The sequence below is a fragment of the Gouania willdenowi genome, chromosome 2 (genome assembly GCF_900634775.1).
Source record: "Gouania willdenowi chromosome 2, fGouWil2.1, whole genome shotgun sequence".
NCBI classification, from domain to species: Eukaryota; Metazoa; Chordata; class Actinopteri; order Blenniiformes; family Gobiesocidae; genus Gouania; species Gouania willdenowi.
In genome coordinates, this window is record NC_041045.1 from 11,671,363 (window position 1) to 11,690,905 (window position 19,543).

The following is a 19,543-nucleotide window of genomic DNA, read 5'->3' on the forward strand; positions in this document are numbered from 1 at the left end:
ATCCTGCAGGGACTGATATACTCGCACACTTTATCATGTTACCCTTGGAAATGTGCAAAATCTAAACAGCGCAACAAAAACTGGTGATGGAAACACCGGAATTTAGAGGAAAAAAAACACTCAATAATTCCTAAAAAATGTTGACGTTTTCATGAGGACGAATTTCAGATATTTCGTTATTGAAATGTGTCGCAAAAGCGCACCTTTTCGTGGTCACATGACCACTTCTCTCCGAGTAAACATGACGCGGTACGTGTAGACAGAAGAGGAGACTCGAACATTTTTTAGCGTTATACTTATAAATTATTACTCCCACGTTAGACGTGAAACAACAACGGAGCGTCCGCCTTTCTGCAGCGAAGTTTCGCGGGATGAGGTTTCACAGGAGTTGCGAGGCTCCTCCCCAAAACAGCCTCCAATGAAAACACAATCAAAGCACAATTATACTTTGTCGGCATTTAGAAATATCGCTTTTATTTTGCGAAAAATGGAAACCCAGCTACTGTTTCTGGCGGCATCAAAGCGTTTCCAATCAAAGTCAGTGGCAGTGGTCACTAACATGGTGCCCGTGTGAAAGGCAGTGTAAAAACAGCCTAATATTAGGTATCTGAGCAAAAACACACATTAAATACCAAATCAAAATGAAACCCATACCTGGAATCACTCTGATTATTATTGAACATTTGATATGGACTTTTGGCCAAAAGCCTAGACCCTGATCGATAAAACGTGGCGTGTTTTGCATTGACACTCTTATCTTTTAACAAAGTGAAAGCACATGGCCAAAGACACGCCTGGTCAACATTTTATGATTTATTTATGTCACATCCAGTGTGTTTCCTGGTTTCTGTGCCTCCTCCTTTCCTCTTTTTACACTCCAGGTTTCTCACGGAAAAAACCTCAGAATTGCGTGTCGAGATTGAGACTCGTGACACGTATCTTTGCTTATCCAACAGATGTTCCTCGAGCTGCTGATTTACTGCATATCATGTATGCTACAGCTGTAGATTAGCTCATATCAGCCATGGGGGGTTGGTGTCATATTATATTGTGATGGTATAGATTCAACCCACTGAATGCGTCACATCATGTAATGCATTTAGTCTGCAGGACCAGAATCTATGGGGAGAGAGTTGTCTCAAAAATATTCATGAATAAATTCACACTTTTTTTCAGATTTTCACGTGTTTTATTCGTTTTTGGCGTGTTTTTCAGATTTTCAGATTTTATTAGATTTTCACGTGTTTTTGAGATTTTCATGTGTTTTTTTTAGATTTTTATGTGTTTTTTTAGTTTTTCACGTGTTTTTCAGAGTTACAAGAATTGTATTAGTTTTTCACGTGTTTTTTAGATTTTCACGTTTTCTTTTAGATTTCCGCATGTTTTATTAGTTTTTCACCTGGTTTTTAGATTTTCACGTGTTTTATTAGTTTTTCACTTGTTTTTCCCTTTTTCACATGTTTTATTAGTTTTTCACGTGGTTTTTAGATTTTCATGTGTTTTATTAGTTTTTCACTTGTTTTTCCCTTTTTCACGTTTTATTAGTTTTTCACGTGTGTTTTTGATTTTCAAATGTGTTCTTTAGATTTTCACGTGTTTTTCAGAAACGTGATCGACATACAAATTACGCATGTGAAAAATCAGAATGCATCACATTATATAATGCATCTAATCTGCAGGACCAGAATCTATGGTTCGTTGTCTCTAAAATATCCATGAATAAATCCACATTTTTCACTTTTTTTCAGATTTTCACGTGTTTTATTCATTTTTTGGCGTGTTTTTTTCATATTTTCTTGTTTTATTAGATTTTCACGTGTTTTTGAGATTTTCATGTGTTTTTGAGATTTTTTGTGTTTTTGAGATTTTTTGTGTTTTTGAGATTTTTATGTATTTTATTAGTTTTTCATGTGTGTTTTTTTAGATTTTCACGTTGTCTTTTAGATTTCCGCATGTTTTATTCGTTTTTCACGTGTTTTTTAGATTTTCACGTGTTTTGTTAGTTTTTCACGTGTGTTTTTTAGACTTTCTTGTGTTTTTCTCATTTTCACGTGTTTTATTAGATTTCACGTGTTTTAGATTTTCACGTGTTTTATTAGTTTTTCAGATTTTCTTGTATTTTATTAGTTTTTCACGTGTTTTTTAGATTTTCAAGTGTTTTATTAGATTTTCATGTTTTATTAAATTTTCACATTTTATTAAATTTTCATCGACATACAAATTACGCATGTGAAAAATCTGAAAAATACATGTGCAAATTGTGGATATATGTGAATATTTTTAAGACAAATCTCTCCCCATAGTCGGACACTTTCTGGTGGTTCTGCTTTAACTGTGAGTTCTTTGCATACGTGCATAAATGGGCTTCCTTTACGCAGCAGGAAAGTTTATCATTAAGATTCCAAAAGTCCTTTTGTGCACATCCTCAGGTAGACTTTAAACTTTAAAGGGAGGACGTTTCTTTTACTTGTCCTGCTAGCGTAGCTCCCAGGCTCTGGTGGTTTACTCTCCTGTGGCTTACTTTTGGGCCTCGTATTTTTGAATTGTAACTTTTGCCTGTCCTACTTTACTGCATTCCCAAAAGTGAACTTGAGGTCTATTTTTTTCTTTCTTCAGCCTGATCCAGATTTCTCTCCCAGTCTGTCTCTCCGTCGTCTATCCATTTTATTTTTACTTTTTTTTACAGCCATCTGTTCAGGCTTGTGGCGTATCTCTGTTTCCCTTTAAATTCATCAGTTCGCTGTAGTGCAGCTTTCTTTGTCTTATACTAAAGACTCACACTGTATGTTCTATAGATAGTAAACGTTAATGTTAAAACAAGTAGAAAACAAATTTAGTTTGGTATATACATCAGATTTGATATTATTTTCAATAAAAAAGATGTAAAAATGTTGCAGTTCGGAGATGTCTATAGCATGTGTCAAACTCAAGGCCCGGGGGCCAAATCTGAGCCTTTAACAACATTCAAATCGGCCCGCATGGTAAAGTAAAAACAACAGAGAAAACAGTGTAAATTACCAAATAATTTAGTTGTGGATATCCCAGTAGGGTTGCAAAGGGGTGTAAATTATCTGGCAAATTTCCATGGGAACTTAAACACAAAACTGTCGGCAGTATTAAAAAATAGAAACTCTTCATGTCAATGATGGACTGAACTGAAGGTGTTAATGTAATTATTTTCTTTTATGTTTTGGAGTTTTCTTTTAGAACCCCTGCTTTACTGTATTTGGTTTTTGCCCAGGGGAGGAGCTACAGTTTATTAGCAGGGATTTTCCTCGTAAGAGCAGAGTTGGCTGGGATGTTGGTACTGGCTATGACTATGAGGATCTCCACGGCACCCATTTCCAGGGCCTTAAATGTGTCTTCAACTCCAAAAGCAGTACCTCCCCGTATCCTGACTGATCTCATCAGAGGAACCGCCCTATGAGCTTCTTCTCTTGGATGAACTTAACATTAGACAAGACTTCCGCTGAGAGTTTGATTGCCTGCCTTCTCGGTAGGAGATGTCAACCACGTTGACTTTGTCGTTGGACACAACGAGCTGAGCAGCCGTCTCTGCTACTTTCCTCACATAATTCAGTCTCTTCTCCACCTCTCTGGTGTTGCCATGCAGCGTGCCAAACAGCGCCCCGCTACCATCGATCACGATAAAGCCAAACTTACTGTCGTTAGAGAGCAGGGCCGTCAATGCCTCAGTATGGAAGTTGTCATCACAGAGGTACAGGGAGGTGTTGATTGACTTGAATGGTTCAATATCGATATTGACTTTCTTTTCCTTGCCTTCCTCTGTGACATTGGTGCCACAGTACACAACCAAGCCATTAGGTGGCACCTTGTTATACAGTTTTAGTCTTTGCCGTACCAAGGTAATGACTTCGAGCACAGAGAGCCTGTTGACTCGACTTTTAATGTTGGAATTGATGCCAAACTCATCAGCATACATCTTGGACACTCTGGATATCTGGTCCTTTGGAGGGATGATCAGGGATATTGTACTGGTGCCATTACCACGGCGGCTTCCAAACTTTTGATGACCTACTTGATTTTCCATACATCCACGTTTCTGTCCACCGCGCTGGGGTCGTCCACCATCTTTCTGCTGCAGACGCTTCAGCACCTCGTACAACGCCGCTACGCTCTGGCCTCTCGGTTAGCTGCGCTATGTCTCGTCGGTGGTCTGAGGAATGACGTCACTCTGCCGTCCAGTTTCCTGCACGCAGCTTGTGGTGCGTATGTCAGTGGCCAAAAGTTCATCTTCAGACAGGGTTTGTAATAGACTCTGAGAACTTGCTGTTTTGTTCATTCAAAAAAGGAGAGGGAGAGGAGGGGAAGAAAAATAACAAAATTGAGGTGCTTTCAATTCAACTAGAGGAAGGAACCAGCACTCACAAGGCTGGGGTTAATTCAGGAAGAGCTTTCTTCCTCTCTGGATGAAAGAAGATCTCACTCCTCTTCAGCCTGTGTGAACACGTGTGTGTGCAGCTTTGTGTGTGCAATGGATAGATTGAAAGGAAAGGTGTGCGTTTTATATGATCAACACAGTTGCACATCATATTTGCTGCAAGAGACTTGGCATTTTCCTTTCCTTTTTTCTTCATTAAGTCATTAAATCTTATTCTCCCATTTTCAGTCCAAGACTACCTGGTAATCATCCTAATCAAAGAACTCGTCATCCTCTCATTGATACTCCATGCCCTGGAAATCCACCCTGTAGCTGCAAGATACCCCCAATGCCTCCAAAGCCCTTGACAAACTGGGATCCTTCCTGGCTCTTGTCCATTACTATGTCCAGCGTTGCTCTTCAAATTTCTGGGTTTGTCTGGGCAACGGTGAAGTCAGACCACAGCTTTACAAAGTAGAGGTCATCCACAACTGCCCACGGCCATGGACCAAAAAGGAGGTGCGGTCCTTCCTGGGAATAGCCGGGTGGTACAGAAGATTTGTCCCACAGTTTGCCACAGTTGCTGCTCCCTTGACGGGCCTGACGGCAAAAGACCAAAGAAACTCGGCCTGTGAAATCGCTTTCTTGACTCTGAAGACCCATCTCATATACTTCACTGGTCATAAGAAGTCCGCACTTCAGTCAGAGGTTCCTTGTCCAAACTGATGCCTCTGCGGTGAGCCTTGGGGCAGTGTTGGCCCTTCAACCATTTCAGTTCCACATCCGACAAGGGGCTGTAAAGAACAGCGTGGTAGCTGACTGTCTGTCAAGGTTGCCGCACATCGTCATACTCGGAGAGGGAGGAAATAATGTGACAGAGTGGCTGTAAGCGCCTTGTCACTTTTCTCTCTCTCTCCTGTGTACCGCCTCCACGCGTGGGCATTGGGGTTAAATCGGACCATTTCCAGAAAGCCCCTTATGTAGCGTATAGTTGTACACCCATGTAATGTGGACAGAACTATTTTCCAGGTGTTAATAACGATGAGAAATAATAACAATGCCATTTTATGTTATGTTTGGAGTTTTCTTTCTAAGCAGAGATTTTCCTCCTAAGAGCAGAGTTAGCTGGGATGTTGGTACTAGATGTAATTGCTGTTGTAAATATTGTAAGTACTCAGAGTTTTTCTGGCACTATTTTTTTCCCCTGCACTGTAAATACGTCGCACTGTAACACTATGGAGTGTGGAGCTGGAAATAAAATCACTGAAATATAATTTTTACTTCGACTGAGCCATAGTTTTTAATCCTCTGGAATTGAACCCGTGACAAACATTTTAACGGATTTATAAGTGGAGTTTGTCACTAGCTCTATGAAATGTGCAGGGGTTGCCACGATGGAAGATCATTTTACTCTGAAATTGTTGAAATTAACCAAAAATCCTTCTCAAAATCTCCAGATTATTTGACAAAAGTTCGCTAAATTAAATAAATACAGTCAGTGCCTTATGTACTATGTACTTTTATACCATATATACATGGAAGTGCAAAGTAGGACCAATGTTGAAATTGTTTGATTCCGCACTTATGTGGCCCACGTGAGATCAAACTTGACCCCTGATTAATAAAAATGAGTTGGACACCCCTGTTCTATAGCAACACACTGCATGAACCTAGTAAATAAAGTGAAGAAATAGGGTGTAGGAAACAAACACCAATGTGGCAGCTGTTCAAGAAGGAAATGCTTCTCTGTCAGCGATCGATCTGACTCCGGTGTGGGATCCAGTGGGACGCCAGATGTTCTGTTTCTGCTGGCCATGGAGTAAACATTTTGTTAGAGATGTTGTCCAACAACTTTTCTGCACACAACTTGATTTGCGTGAAACTGAAACCTAAATATATGCAAAACAGCAGCAGAATACGCGGCTACCTATCAGAATTAGATATACTTTATTGATCCCAGGGGGAAATTGCTTTTTTTTTTACAGATGCTCAAGAAATATTTTGAACAAGAAAAAAGTACAGTAAAACATAGTAAAGACGAGAAAAGGAAAATGTACTGTGAAATCAAGAAGATATTATAATAGAGCAGTGTTACTCAAATGGGGGTACGTGATGGCACTACAGGGGGTACTTGAGGGAGAGGGAGAGCAAAATTAACAAATAAAAGCATTAAAAATATGGGGTTTTATCATGTTTATTCTTAATTAAAAACTCTAATCACACTAAATATCACCAGCAACTCACAAAACGACAACAAAATGAGAGCGAAACACACAAGATCTCTACAAAATACACAAAAATAACAGAGAAACATACAAAATGACAACAAAAACAAACAAAATGATTATCACTCATTCCATCATGACGCTAAATAGTTGTTGGATTCAAAAATGAGAGAAGCTACAAAGAAAAGAAAAAAAAAAAACACCACATGGGGCTTTGATTGACAGCAGAGTGGTTCTACATCAGCAGGTATCTCTGATTCACACTGTACGATGATGTCCTCGCACGTGTTGCAACTTATAAATGGCAGAATTGTTGCCATGGCGATGCTTTCCTTTTATTTTTCCTGTTTTTTTTTTTTTTTCTTTGTTCAGCAGCAAAATGCGGTCAGCGCCTGAAGCGGTGAAACGATTGTGTCAACCTGCATAAAAGCAATGACAGGGACAGGCATTCAGCACCCGGCACTTATTGTTCCACTACATTCTAGATGTGTTTTTGTGTTGTCGGAGCGTTCCAAGCCCCTTGATGTGTAACGGCCCCTGCACGTATGCGATGTTCACGTGTCATTTGGCAGCTCAAACACTCCATAGACTATCCCAGGTCTGTATACGTTGCTGGGATTTCAGCCTTCGGTGAGGATTGAGGATTTGTGTAGATTCTGACTGATGTATCGATGTCGCGTGGGATTACACAGGCGTCATGTTGTGTAATCTCTAGTCTGTGTGTGGGGGTGTCCTGAATCAAGAGGCTTTAAATCAGAGATGGGCAACCTCTGTCAGAGCGGGGCCCAAAAAAATGAGATTTTCTGGTCCGAGGGCCACGTTATCAACATTTATAGTAGCATTTAGAATAATGACCAATCTAAGCATTAATACAGGAAAGAAAAAAGGGTTTTTTTCTTTTATTTGTGTGGGTTTTCTCGAGTTATTAGATATTTTGTGTGTTTTTGAATTAATCTTATCTATTTTTCTTGTCAACATGGCACATTTGTGTTGCCTTTTTGTTTGTTTTTTGAGTCATTGTGTTGTTTTGTTATATTTTTTGTGTTATTGATGACATTTTGTTCATTTTTCCATAATTTTGTAGTTAAGTATTTGAGGATTTTCAATGGTATTTTTGTTAATTTTCCATGATTGTTGTTCATCTTAGTAGTCATTTTGTGTATTTTTATGTCATTTTGTGTATATTTTATGTCATTTTGTGCATTTTTTTTTTTTTGCATTTGCGTGTGTTTCAAGTCCTTTTATACTGTCTATGTTGCTTTTTTAAAGTCATTCTGTGATCAACTGGTTGTTTAGTAGTGTGTGTTTGTTATCATTTTGTGCATTTTGTTGTAGTTTTCTGTGTTTCTGGAGCTTTGTGTGCTATGTTAGGCGTTATATAACGTCCAACTTCATGAAATGGAATTTTGTTTTGAGGACTACTGTTTTTCTGGTACTCATCTTTATTTATTTTGGTAGTTATTCTGTGTATTGTTCTGTAATTTTGTTTTTTTTTATTAGGCACTTTGTGTACTTTTGTTGACATTTTGTACATTTTTACTAAGTCGTTTTTGTGTATTTTTGTTATCTTTTTGTGTATTTTTCATACGTTTGCATATTTTCTAAGAAATTTTGTATATTTTTCAACAATTTTGTAGATTTATTTTGAGTATTTTCAATGGTTTTTTTTGTATATTTTCAATTATTGTTGTTTATTTTAGTAGTCATTTTGAGTATTTACTGTCATTACAGCTCAGATAAGGCAACACACAGAATACCCAAAAGACACCCGAAAATAAAGTTCAGTGAAGGAAATAAAATAAACAATACAATAATAGAGGTTAAATAGAAATATAAATAGAAAAAAAATGAAAAAGTATGAAGACTATTAGGATTTTTTTTTTAACTTCCTTTGTCATTTTCTATATTTTTACTGATATTTTTGCTGTAGCTTTGTGTATTTTTGTGTGTTTTAACTTGCTCATATATATTTTGTACAGTCACTGTGTTTCATGACACGCCCATGCTTTTAAATCCAAGCTGTGCCGTTTAAAGTCGTCCACCGCTCAAACACAAACTGAATCAGCAACATATTCATGGTTTGAGTGATACCTATTATTTACATCCATTTTCTTCTTTTCTTTTTACACACACACACACACACACACCCCAGTCATCACCATCTGCAGCCACACTAAGTCTTTTTTTGATCAGCCAGGGGTAATCATCAATTACACGTGCGCGTGACTTTCGCCGTGATTGCGATGCGTTGTTTTTCTTAAAGGGTTGAGCTGTAATTACAGTTTCATTTCGTCGCGGCGCGCGATGTTTTGTCCTCAAATGTTTTGGCAGTGTCATAGTCGAGCAATGTTAATCAATTTCACTGCAGACGAGGGGAATAACGGTGAAGAACGAGACGCTTATACAGCGGAGGTCATGGAACAATAGAGTGGGGATGAAATGAAGTGACTTGGGACTGAATCCAAAGAAAACAAGGAATCAATAGCTAGACGCTGCAAAATGTATGAATGAAAAGTTAATTATGCAAAATGGTCGAAAAGGTGGTGAAATGGAGTTTTAAAAACCTCAGAAATTGGTTAAAAGTTGTAAATTATTGGCCAAAAATGGACATAAAAAGGGTTCAAAGTGTCAATGTTGGCTTAAAAGTGGTAGAAATGGGTAATGAAATTTAAAAAGTAGGAATAATTAGATTAAACTGGCAAATAATGGGCATGACAAATCATGAATGTGGTGAAATTGTCAAAAATAAGCAAGAAATATGGTGAAAAGAGGTTAAAAGTGACAATAATGGGTCGACATATGTGACATTAAGTGGAAAAGTGGTGGAAAGGGTTTAAGAGTGATATTTTTGTAGTTGTTTTGAATGTTTTTGTAAAGTTTTTGCATATGTTTGTAAATGTTTTGTGCATTTTTCCGTGATTTAGTATATTTTCTTATGGATTTTGTCGTCATTTTGTAGATTTTTGTCTGTTGTTTTTGTGGTAGTCGAAGGGTTCAAAGTGTCAATGTTGGCTTAAAAGTGGCATAAATGGGTCATGTAATTTGAAAAGTAGGAACAATTAGTTTAAACTGGCAAATAATGGGCATGACAAATCGTGAATTGGGTGAAACTGGCAAAAATGAGTATCGAATATGGTGAAAAGAGGTTAAAAGTGACACTAATGGGTCAACATATGGGACACTAGGTGGGAAAGTGATGGAAAGGGTTTGAAAGTGCTCAAAATGTCTTGAAAGTGTAAAAAATGTGCAGAAATGGGGTCATGTGCCAAAAATGCATTAAAAATATGGCAAGAAAAAGTGATGAAAATAGGTTAAAATATGGCTAGTTTGGTGTAGTAGAAAAATGGGCTCAAATTGTTGTCAAAAATAATGTTAGTTTCTTGAAGGCATCTGGTGACCCCCTCCCAGTTTGGTTGAGAAATTGGTTTGAGAACCCCTGTTTTAGACGACCTAACTGGCTATTAAACCTATAGAAATTGTACTGAACATGCTAATAGTCAACTAATGTTATAATTTTACATTTCTATGCTGAAACTGGGTTTTACACTGAATTCACATGAGATTACGTCACAGAACGACTCATTCACGGCGTCCTGCTTCTATCCAATTATCGAGGCTAATAATCAGCTCTAACTTTGTCACTTTTCCTCTAATAAATCCACTTTCTTTTCTTTTTCTTCTGCGATAAACTCTCGAGGCTCGTCCTGTTCGACACTTTCCTCATACTTTCTGTTTTTCCGTTGAACGGCGAGGCCGAGGCGTGTGATCGTTTCTCGGGGACCAGACTTCCTTCAGAACTGGTCATTGTTACACACTTCCACGCCTTAAAAAGGCGACTTTCACAATAAAAGCTCCTGCGGTGTTTGAGAGACTGTGGGGGTATTAAATGTTCCTCTGCAGTATTTGGTGATCAAACAGGGACTACTTTCCATATTAAATGACTTGGCAGAGAAACAGTGTGAATTAAAGAGGACAGACACGTGGATTTATTGAATCAGCGCGAGGATTGAGTTATTCTCTGTTAAGTATCAACAATGCCTGAGCTGCGTGCGAAGGAATGGAATCATTTGGTCAAACAGTGTCACTTTTTTTGGAATTAAAAACGTTGAATGTTCACCGTGTGCTTTGAGGGAGGAAGAAATGTTGTGAAGTTCTGGTCTAAATAGATTGTTAGCGCTTTTGAAATTGTGAAACTTCAAAGTGACCTAGTTTTTCACACGCTCTCTTTTGGAGCTCTGAAGAAATACTGTGGCAGCGGCAGAGTGAACATTTTTATTTTATTTGGGGGGGGGAGACAGTTGTGACAAAGTTGCTCAAACACAGGAAGAAGTGAGTGAATCTGCTTTTGCAGAAGCTAATTACATGTCTCCAACTGGTGGCATGTGGCCTCCAGCAGGGACGTTTGGAGACTTTTTACAGACCCACAACATAAATAGATTTTATTGTCATTTTGTATATTATCGTGGTATTTGTGTGTAATATTTTTTGTTATTTACGTGTAATTTTGAGTCAGTTTGTGTATATTTGCGTTATTTACATGTATTTTTGAGTCATTTTTGATGTAATTTTATTTTTATCGAGTTTTTCGGTTAATATTGTGTATTTTTCTGTAATTGGCTTGTTGCACCGGGCAACGAAAATGCACTTCTGCATTCGACAGGTGTGATGCACAACACTTCCGGTCCAATGACGAGACAGCGTGAGCGGCCGAGTCACAGCTCTCGCTGCACTGTGCCCCATGTGACGTTACATAAAAGAAGTGTTTTGTATTCGTATGTACAGTACAATATGTACAGTACAGTATGTGACGGCTATTCTACGCCAGCAGCCCAGAATGTTTATGGAGCAGAAATATCAATATGATGCATTTTTTTTTTTTGTATTGTATTAGTTGAAACGCTTTCAATCAGCACAGTCCGCCCCAAGTCAGAGAGAGAGAGTGGGAACGGACGGAATAAACAGCTTATTAAAAACATCTGCAATAAAAACTTTCCAATAGCTCAAGATAAAGTTCCTACATTTTCACTAGTCTTTATGGAGAAAACCGTCGCAAACAGTTCCACGGTGTGCGCGTACACACGAGTATCGTTCAGGAGGGGAGGAGGCAGCGTGGAGCGCCTCACAAAACTCACACACTGCAGTTTTAACTATGAATACTACATGCACCTGTTACTATAACTGAATACAGAATAAAAATGCAAACTCACCTGGTATAATGAAAAAAACAAAATCGCAAAAAAAATGCGCGCACGGCGCATTAAGGCGCACACCCAAAACCAAACAGGAAGTCAGCTGTCTTGAGTCAAAAATGGCAAAACGCATTTGCGCAAACTAATCTGAGGGGCTTCCAATTCGCTTCAAACTTGACCAGAACACTTAGGACCCACTAAAGATTAAATCATTTGTGTATCTTTAATGGTTTGGTTGTGGCGCCGTCGCAAAGTTACAATGCTAATTTCTGAAGCATTCCACAATTTCAAAAAAACCTATAACTCCGACACACAAAGTTCAATCAACCTCAAATTTCACACAAATGACATTTGCCCAAGCCTATTCATGACTGCCTTGAAACGTTTCCCATCATGCCTTGCGTTTTTGACTGGCGCCATTTACGGTCATGTTCATTGTTAGCAACTATGGCATGCCATAATAGAAAAATGCATGTAACTCTAATATACAAAGTTCAAACTGCTTCATATTTGATACACATGTTGACTGCCCTGCCCTAAACAAGAATCAATGTTAAAACTACCCATCATGCCTTGTGTTCTCAGAGGGCGCCACATTTAGTGGCGTCCGATGCTAACAGCTCTAGCGGAAAGACAATATGTTGTTGACTTCAAAATAGTGTTGGATGAATCTTATAAGATGGGAGCAGGTCGCTGATGGAGAAAAAACAGGTTGTGATCAGTGGGAGGGGCCTATAATGTCACTCAATTAAGATTACAGTAACTGGCATTTTTTCCAATTCTTATTAAAAATATAATTATTACTTTCATTAATTGTACCAACCATCAATGTGTCAGGTTTTATATTTATTTACTGTTTTTGAATTTTTTTAAATGAATTACATTTTTATTTGGTCATAACTGATTTTCTGATAACGTGGCTGTAAGATATAAATATTCATATTCCTGGTGTCGATTCTTCATGATTTTAGTTGAAATACAAATAAAAACAGTGTTTATTATCTTAATCTAATTAATATTTAACTGTAGTTTGTGTTTACATCCAGGCTAACGGCTAAGCTAACATTTAGCTAGCGGCTAATCATTTAGGATATTATTATTGTGTCTGAATTAATTATGTGCTACATTAGATAAAATAAATATTTGGTTGTTAGTTGGGAATCGAATAAGACAGATCCATCCTCAGCTGTGTGTTTGTGAAGTTGCGTGTTTATTAGCACATTGATGTTAGCATTAGCTACATTCGAGCTAGCTGCTTGATACAAACTATGAAATGTGTTGTTTTTTTCCTCTAAATTGACATAATTTAAGGTATTAATTTGTCAAACCAGTCCTAATTCAGGTTAGGATCCACTACTGGCAAACTGAAGGTAATTCTGTTTCGTCTGGAGTTACCGTCTCTTTATTTGTTGCCGTTTCACTGGATTTCATCACGTAATGAGAGGATTTTTTTTTTTTTTTTTTTTTTCAAATCTTATTCACGTTAAAGCACGAGTCGTGAGCTCAAAAACACGGCGGAACTCGTCAGGAAACGCGTTTGTCTTGCTTCTTGCCTCATCCCACCTCACTTACTCATGCTGTCAGAAGTCTGTGCAACAAAAACACACACACACACACACACACACAGAATAAACAACACAATATGGCATTTATTTAGTCAAGTTGGTCCAAATAAGAGAATTATTGCAGAAATGCTCTGTCAGAATGAACCAATTTGTCATTTATTTCTACGTGACGCCTCCATTTTAGTCATCTTATGCAACTGTTGGTTAACTCTGAGTATTTCTGTTGTCATTTCTTATATTTCTGTTTTATTATTTTTGTTGTCGTTTTTTTAATACGTGTCTGTTATTTTTGTTGTCCTTTATGTTTATTTCTGTGATTTTATGTTTTTTTTTTTCAGTTATTTTGTGCATTTTTTATGTCATTTTGTCAAGTTTTAGTCATATTTTATGTTTTTTGGTTAACTTTGTGTCTCTGTTATCATTTTGTGTATTTTTTTTATCGTCGTTTAGTGTATGTTTGTGGTATTTTTTAGTTTTTCCTTTTGTGTATTTTTCTGCAACTTATTTATTTTTTTTATCATTTTTTGCATTTTTTATGTCATTTTGTGTATTTTTTCTAGTTTTATGTACGTTTATGTTGTTTTTGTTGTCTTTTTTGTGTATATTTTGTATGTTTTTATTTTTTTGAGAAGTTTTTGGTATTGTTGATGTCATTTTGTTCTTTTTGTTTAGTTTTAGTCATCTTTTTTTTTTGTGGTTAGTTTTGTGTCTGTCGGTTGTCATTTTGTGTATTTTTGTTCTCCTTTGTGTTTATATTTTTGTGATTTCATGTTTTTTCAGTTAATTTGTGGATTTTTGATGTCATTTTTGTTTAGTTGTCTGTTTTTTGGTTAACTTTTGTCTCTCTGTTAACATTTTGTGTATTTTTTATTGTTGTTTAATGTACGTTTATGTTGTATTTTTTTGTCCTTTTGTGTGATTTTTCTAGTTTTATGTATGTTTCTGTTCATTTTGTTGTCCTTTTTGTGTACATTTTTGTGATTTTGTAAGTTTTTTTAGTCATTTTATATATTTTGGATGTCAATTGGTTATTTTTGTCTAGTTTTAGTCATCTTGTCTGTTGGTTGGTTGCGTTTGTGTAATTTTGTTTTCATTTCGAGTATTTTCATTGCTGTTTTTTTTACATGTTCCTGTTATTTTTGTTGTCCTTTTGTGTATTTTTCTCTACTTTTGGATGTATTTGTCATTTTGTCTCCCTAAAATGTCTCCTCGGATGCTAAATTGCTTAGGACTATGATACTAAACCCCATTCTTTGTGCATTTCACCAGCGCTTATTCGTCCTGTGTCTTTTGGGATTTCCTAAAACTGATTTTGACTGGAAGCTATTGTTGTTTTTATTGTAGATTTACCTTCATTCACTGCATAAACGTGACCATTGTGCATCAATGAGCCACTAACCATTCCACAGACCCTATCACATGTTTCCAGAACCAAAAGCCAGACATCATAAAACCCCTGTAAACTCACCATGAGCCTTTAAGCACCCTCGCCTACAACTCTTAGGTCCACTCGTCTGCCTGATAAGACCTTTATTAGAACATATTTCATGTTTTACCAGAGCATCGTGGAGCGTTAGGGCTAATGCAGGGTGGCAGTGATGCAGGAGTCTGCTTTACACACATTACAGCACGGCCAGGGAAACAATAAAAGCAGATTATTGTAATGGTAGCGTTTGTTTTGATAAGGCAGAAAAAAGCAGGTCAGCGGAGGATGAATAGTGATCGCGAAGATGGAACTTCCATACAAGGGAAAAGCCAAAATAAGTGGATTTGTGCTCCAAAAGTGTGCATGAGAACCACTTTGTGCTAAATTTGATTTAAGACATAAATAAAGCAGTTCAAGTTTGGCTCCGAGTGCATCTCATTTATCTTAATATGCTTAAGTCACAAAGAGAGAAACTTCTGGAATATAATTTAGCCTCAGCTCAGAGTTTAGAGCAGTGGCTTTGTGGAATCCAAGTACCCCCTTATGTCCGACTACAACATTTTGCTCATAATTCTGTGTAAAAAAAAAAATGATAGAGCGTGATGATGGAATGAATGAATGATAACACACATTTTTAAAAATCACATTTTGTAAATAAGTGGAAAGAAACACTATTTAGTGCCTCTTGATTAGTTTTATTTCTATAGTTTTTATCATTTCTGGTCAGATGTGACCAGAAATGAAAAGTATTTTCAGTTCATGTTCTAATCAAGATCATTTCTATCATGATTTTGTCTGGTTTTTTTTGACATTTTGATGGTTTTTTGTGTCATTTTGTGTATTTTTGGTGACATTTTGTGTGCTTTTGGTGTTATTTTGTGAACGCTGTTGTTGTTTGTCTGTTCTTTTTACTATTCAGTATATTTGCCTTTTATTTTGTGTTTTTTTGTGCCATTTTGTCTGTTTTAGGTGACATTTCTTGTGTTTTTGGTGACATTTTGTGAGTGTTTTGTAACATTTTGTGTGCTTTTGATGTTATTACGTGTATATTGTTGTTTGTCTGTTCTTTATATTGTTCAGTATATTTTCCTCTTATTTTGTGTCATTGCCTCGGCTTGTCTTGGTCTTGACTGCCAAAATTTTTTGTCTTGCCTGAGTCTTGATACGTTCTAGTCTCTGTAAAATCTTGTTCTCAGATATCGCGAGTACGTAAAGGAAGGGAAGAGGGATAGAAGCCAAATTATATCAAATAAATAGTGTTGGTTGCATCTTCATATCGTGCGTATGCTCTGATGTCAAATGTCAATTATTCAAAGAATCTAACGAAGACGCGTTGACCATATATGCACAGCTATTGTAGAAAAGTCTTTCTATTTACTGTATTTTCTCCAGTGTTGTCCACCCACAACCTGCAGTGAGCACTCTGTTCTCATCTCCTCCTTTTGAGGGAGGATGTGGGCCGATTCTTGACCTTTCAGCATCTAGAACTCCCACATAAGCACTCCGCCGTGCATGTGTGTGCGTCAGTATGGGGAGAGATTTGTCTTTAAAATATTCATTAATATATCCACAATTTTTACTTGTATTTTTTGTGTAATTTGAAAACATGTGGAAATCTAAAAAACAAATATAGAAATCTAAAAAAAAACACGTGGAAATCAAAAAAAACATGTGAAAATCTAGAAAAACGTGAAAATCTAAAAAAAAACACGTGAAACTAAAAACAAGTGAAAAACTAAAAAAAAAAGGAAAAAAAAACACGTAGAAATCTCAAAAAAAAACATGTGGGAAAATAAAAAAAAAACACTTGGCTATCTGGAAAATGTGTAAAAATCTGAAAAACTAAAAAACACGTGGAAATCTGAAAAACACATGGAAATCTAAAAAAACAAGTGGGAAAATCTAAAAAAAAAAAAAAAAAAAACACTTGGCAATCTGAAAAATATGTGAAAATCTGAAAAATGTGAAAATCTAAAAAAAACAAATGGCAATCTGAAATACACATGAAAATCTGAAAAATATGTGAAAATCTAAAACACAATGTGGAAATCTGAAAAAAAAAAAACTTGGAAATTTAATAACAACATGCGGGAAAATCTACAAAAAAAAAAAAAAAAACACGTGGCAATCTGAAAAACGTGAGAATCTGACAAACGTGAAAATCTAGAAAAAACCTGTAAAAATCTAAGAAAACATGAAAACAAAAAAAAGACATTGAAATTGTGGATATATCTGTGAATATTTTTGACACAAATTTCTCCCCGTAAGTCAGATCCAGGGGACTCACAGGAGGCTTTAGCCCTGACTTGATGCCCCCCACCCCCAGCTTGAATACTACCTTGCTGGGCTCCTGTGGGGCTCATACGACTGATCTTCTCTGCAATCTGGGGGCTGGTGTCAGCGTTAAAGGGAAAGAGGGCAATTGTTATCTTGTCATTCACGAGAGAACAATAAGTCCTCCACATGCAAACTTTGCTGTTATCTTCTACTGCAGCTCTTTTCTCTGCAATCACTCAAACAAAGACTCGTTTCTTGCTGCATCATTTGGCCTCACGACGTAACAATGAGAATCTATTTGCATATTTTACACCAGAAAAAGCATCATTAGCATGCTGATTGTAGAGAGGATAAATGCATTTGTTGCATGTAGATGAACGTTTAGGTCCAAACGCTGGTGTTTTTACCTTTTACACAAGAAAACAACTCAGAGAACTTTGTTCGAAATTGGATTATTTTGCCTCCGTGTCACTCATTTGTGGTTAACCACTGCTCACTTTAGCATTTTAGCTTTATGCTATGGGCTCATTCCATGTCATTTCACATATTCTGAATTTTCTTCCCCAATTGATCTGTGATTTTTCAATAGACACACCGTACATTTTCAGTTTGATCGGATGAATACTAGCCAATTTGGTTTATTTTTCTCCCATTTTCAGCTTCCAATATCTCAAGAACTACACCACATTGAAAACTGAACTTTAGTATATTAATCAAGCTCCACCTACTCTCTCAGAATATACCAAGAGATCTGCTATACATCCTATCTGGTGGACATGCCGGCTCCACAAAATTGGAACAAAGTTTGGCTGTTTTCTGGCCCGATTTTCAATATTTGTGAGTGGTGAAATAACCCAAAGTTGGGGTCCAAAGTAAAAAGGGAAAAGAAGAAGAAAAAAGTTTTATACCCCATTAAAGAGTCATCTTTATACGTTAAAGTAAATCAGAGTTTTTCATGCAGTTATGGGCCAATGACAATAGATTTTCAAAAAAAGCATTTTTTCTGATTTCCAGAGCGCGTCACCTGAGAACCAATGCATATATGTGACTAATCATTAGTGATGTGAACAGTCTATGTCTATAGCTCAAAGCTGATCAAATTACAGGGAGCTGAGGCATAAACAAAGTCGTTTACTGAAGGCCCAAACATGTTTCAGACCCAAACACACACTCACTTTTTATCAATTTTGAGTTGCTGGCATGTCCACAAGATTGAATGTATAGCAGATGTGATGTTTGTGTATATTCTGAGAGAGAAGGTGGAGCTGTGTTACTATACCAAATTCCAGGTTGTCCATGTGATGTAGTTCCTGAGATATTGGAAGCTGAAAATGGAAGCGAACTAAGGTCTATAATTTGATAATGTAAATATCAGGCTATGTCGGTGCATTTTCCACCACGCCGCTGCTTCTTCTTCTTCTTCTTCCTTGCAGTGTGTCACGCTCACGTTGCAAAGCGCCCGCTTCACAACAATGAAAAGCGACAGATGAGAAAACGCGTGCTGCGCTCGGCTTCCTCTGTGAAGCACTGAGACAGAGTCCTTATTTCTACTAAAGATATAGGGCCTGTAATGGTGCTGGTACCCGTCCATGTGATTGGACTCGAGGTCACATGGGTAACCAGTGCTGCCAATCACTTAACGGAGGCGAATATGAACAGAAATCTTTAGGAAACGGGCTTAGAATGGCTCAAATTAATAGATCAGCCAACTGATGACAGTGTCTAAATGAATAAATACCTCAGATAGAATTCATTCTTTTAATGAGTTATGGTTTAAATCGTAATAGTTTTATCTGTAATAATAGTTTTTTTTTAGCTTTTTATGTGTTTTTCAGATTTTCTGAATAATTGTGTTTGTACGAGTGTGTGTTTTCATTTTTCTTGACTTGTTTCTTTTGGTTTTTAATTTGTCTTTAGTTTGGGTTTTATTTGGTTTTTGATCCTGATTTAGTTGATGGTTCTATTAACAAAAGCGTTAAAAAAATAAAAAAAATAATGGAAGACAAGGAGAGATGCTTTTATTTTGAAAAAGGGGATGTTTGATTTTTAGCTTGAAGCCGGTCCCAGGGACATTTTACATTCCGCTCGCAATGCATCATGGGACGGCTGAGTATGACTAGTGTGCACAGTATCGTGCATGCTTAAAAAATGTCCCCATACAGTATACATCCTGGTATTTCTCACATACTAAATATTTTCATACTGTCTAATGTGAACGCACACCGTCCGGACATAAAAAGACGCAATGCATAAGTCACATTACTGGTGAATTGAAATGTTATTAATACATAAATAAATCAAAACCAAAATATGCACATGTGGAACCAGAGGTGGTGTAATGAATCTGCTGGTGCTCCTTGTTCCTTGTGATCTACTTCCGTGTGTGTTGACGGCTGCTGATAGCGATATTTATAGCGTGCAAGAAAAGCTGTCCATAGTCCATAGTCAGTCACCAGTTTATTTGCATATATCTGGACCGT

The 19,543-nt window shown here is 37.0% G+C and overlaps 1 protein-coding gene and 1 pseudogene across 1 annotated transcript in view; one reads left to right on the top strand and one right to left on the bottom strand.

Moving 5' to 3' along the window:
- The window catches only part of LOC114476221 (interleukin-1 receptor accessory protein-like 1), a 316,582-nt gene that overhangs the window by 164,727 nt on the left and 132,312 nt on the right, over positions 1 to 19,543 (top strand). The gene's annotated exons all lie outside the window — the stretch shown is intronic.
- Positions 3,250 to 4,092, bottom strand: LOC114476008 (eukaryotic peptide chain release factor subunit 1 pseudogene; annotated as a pseudogene).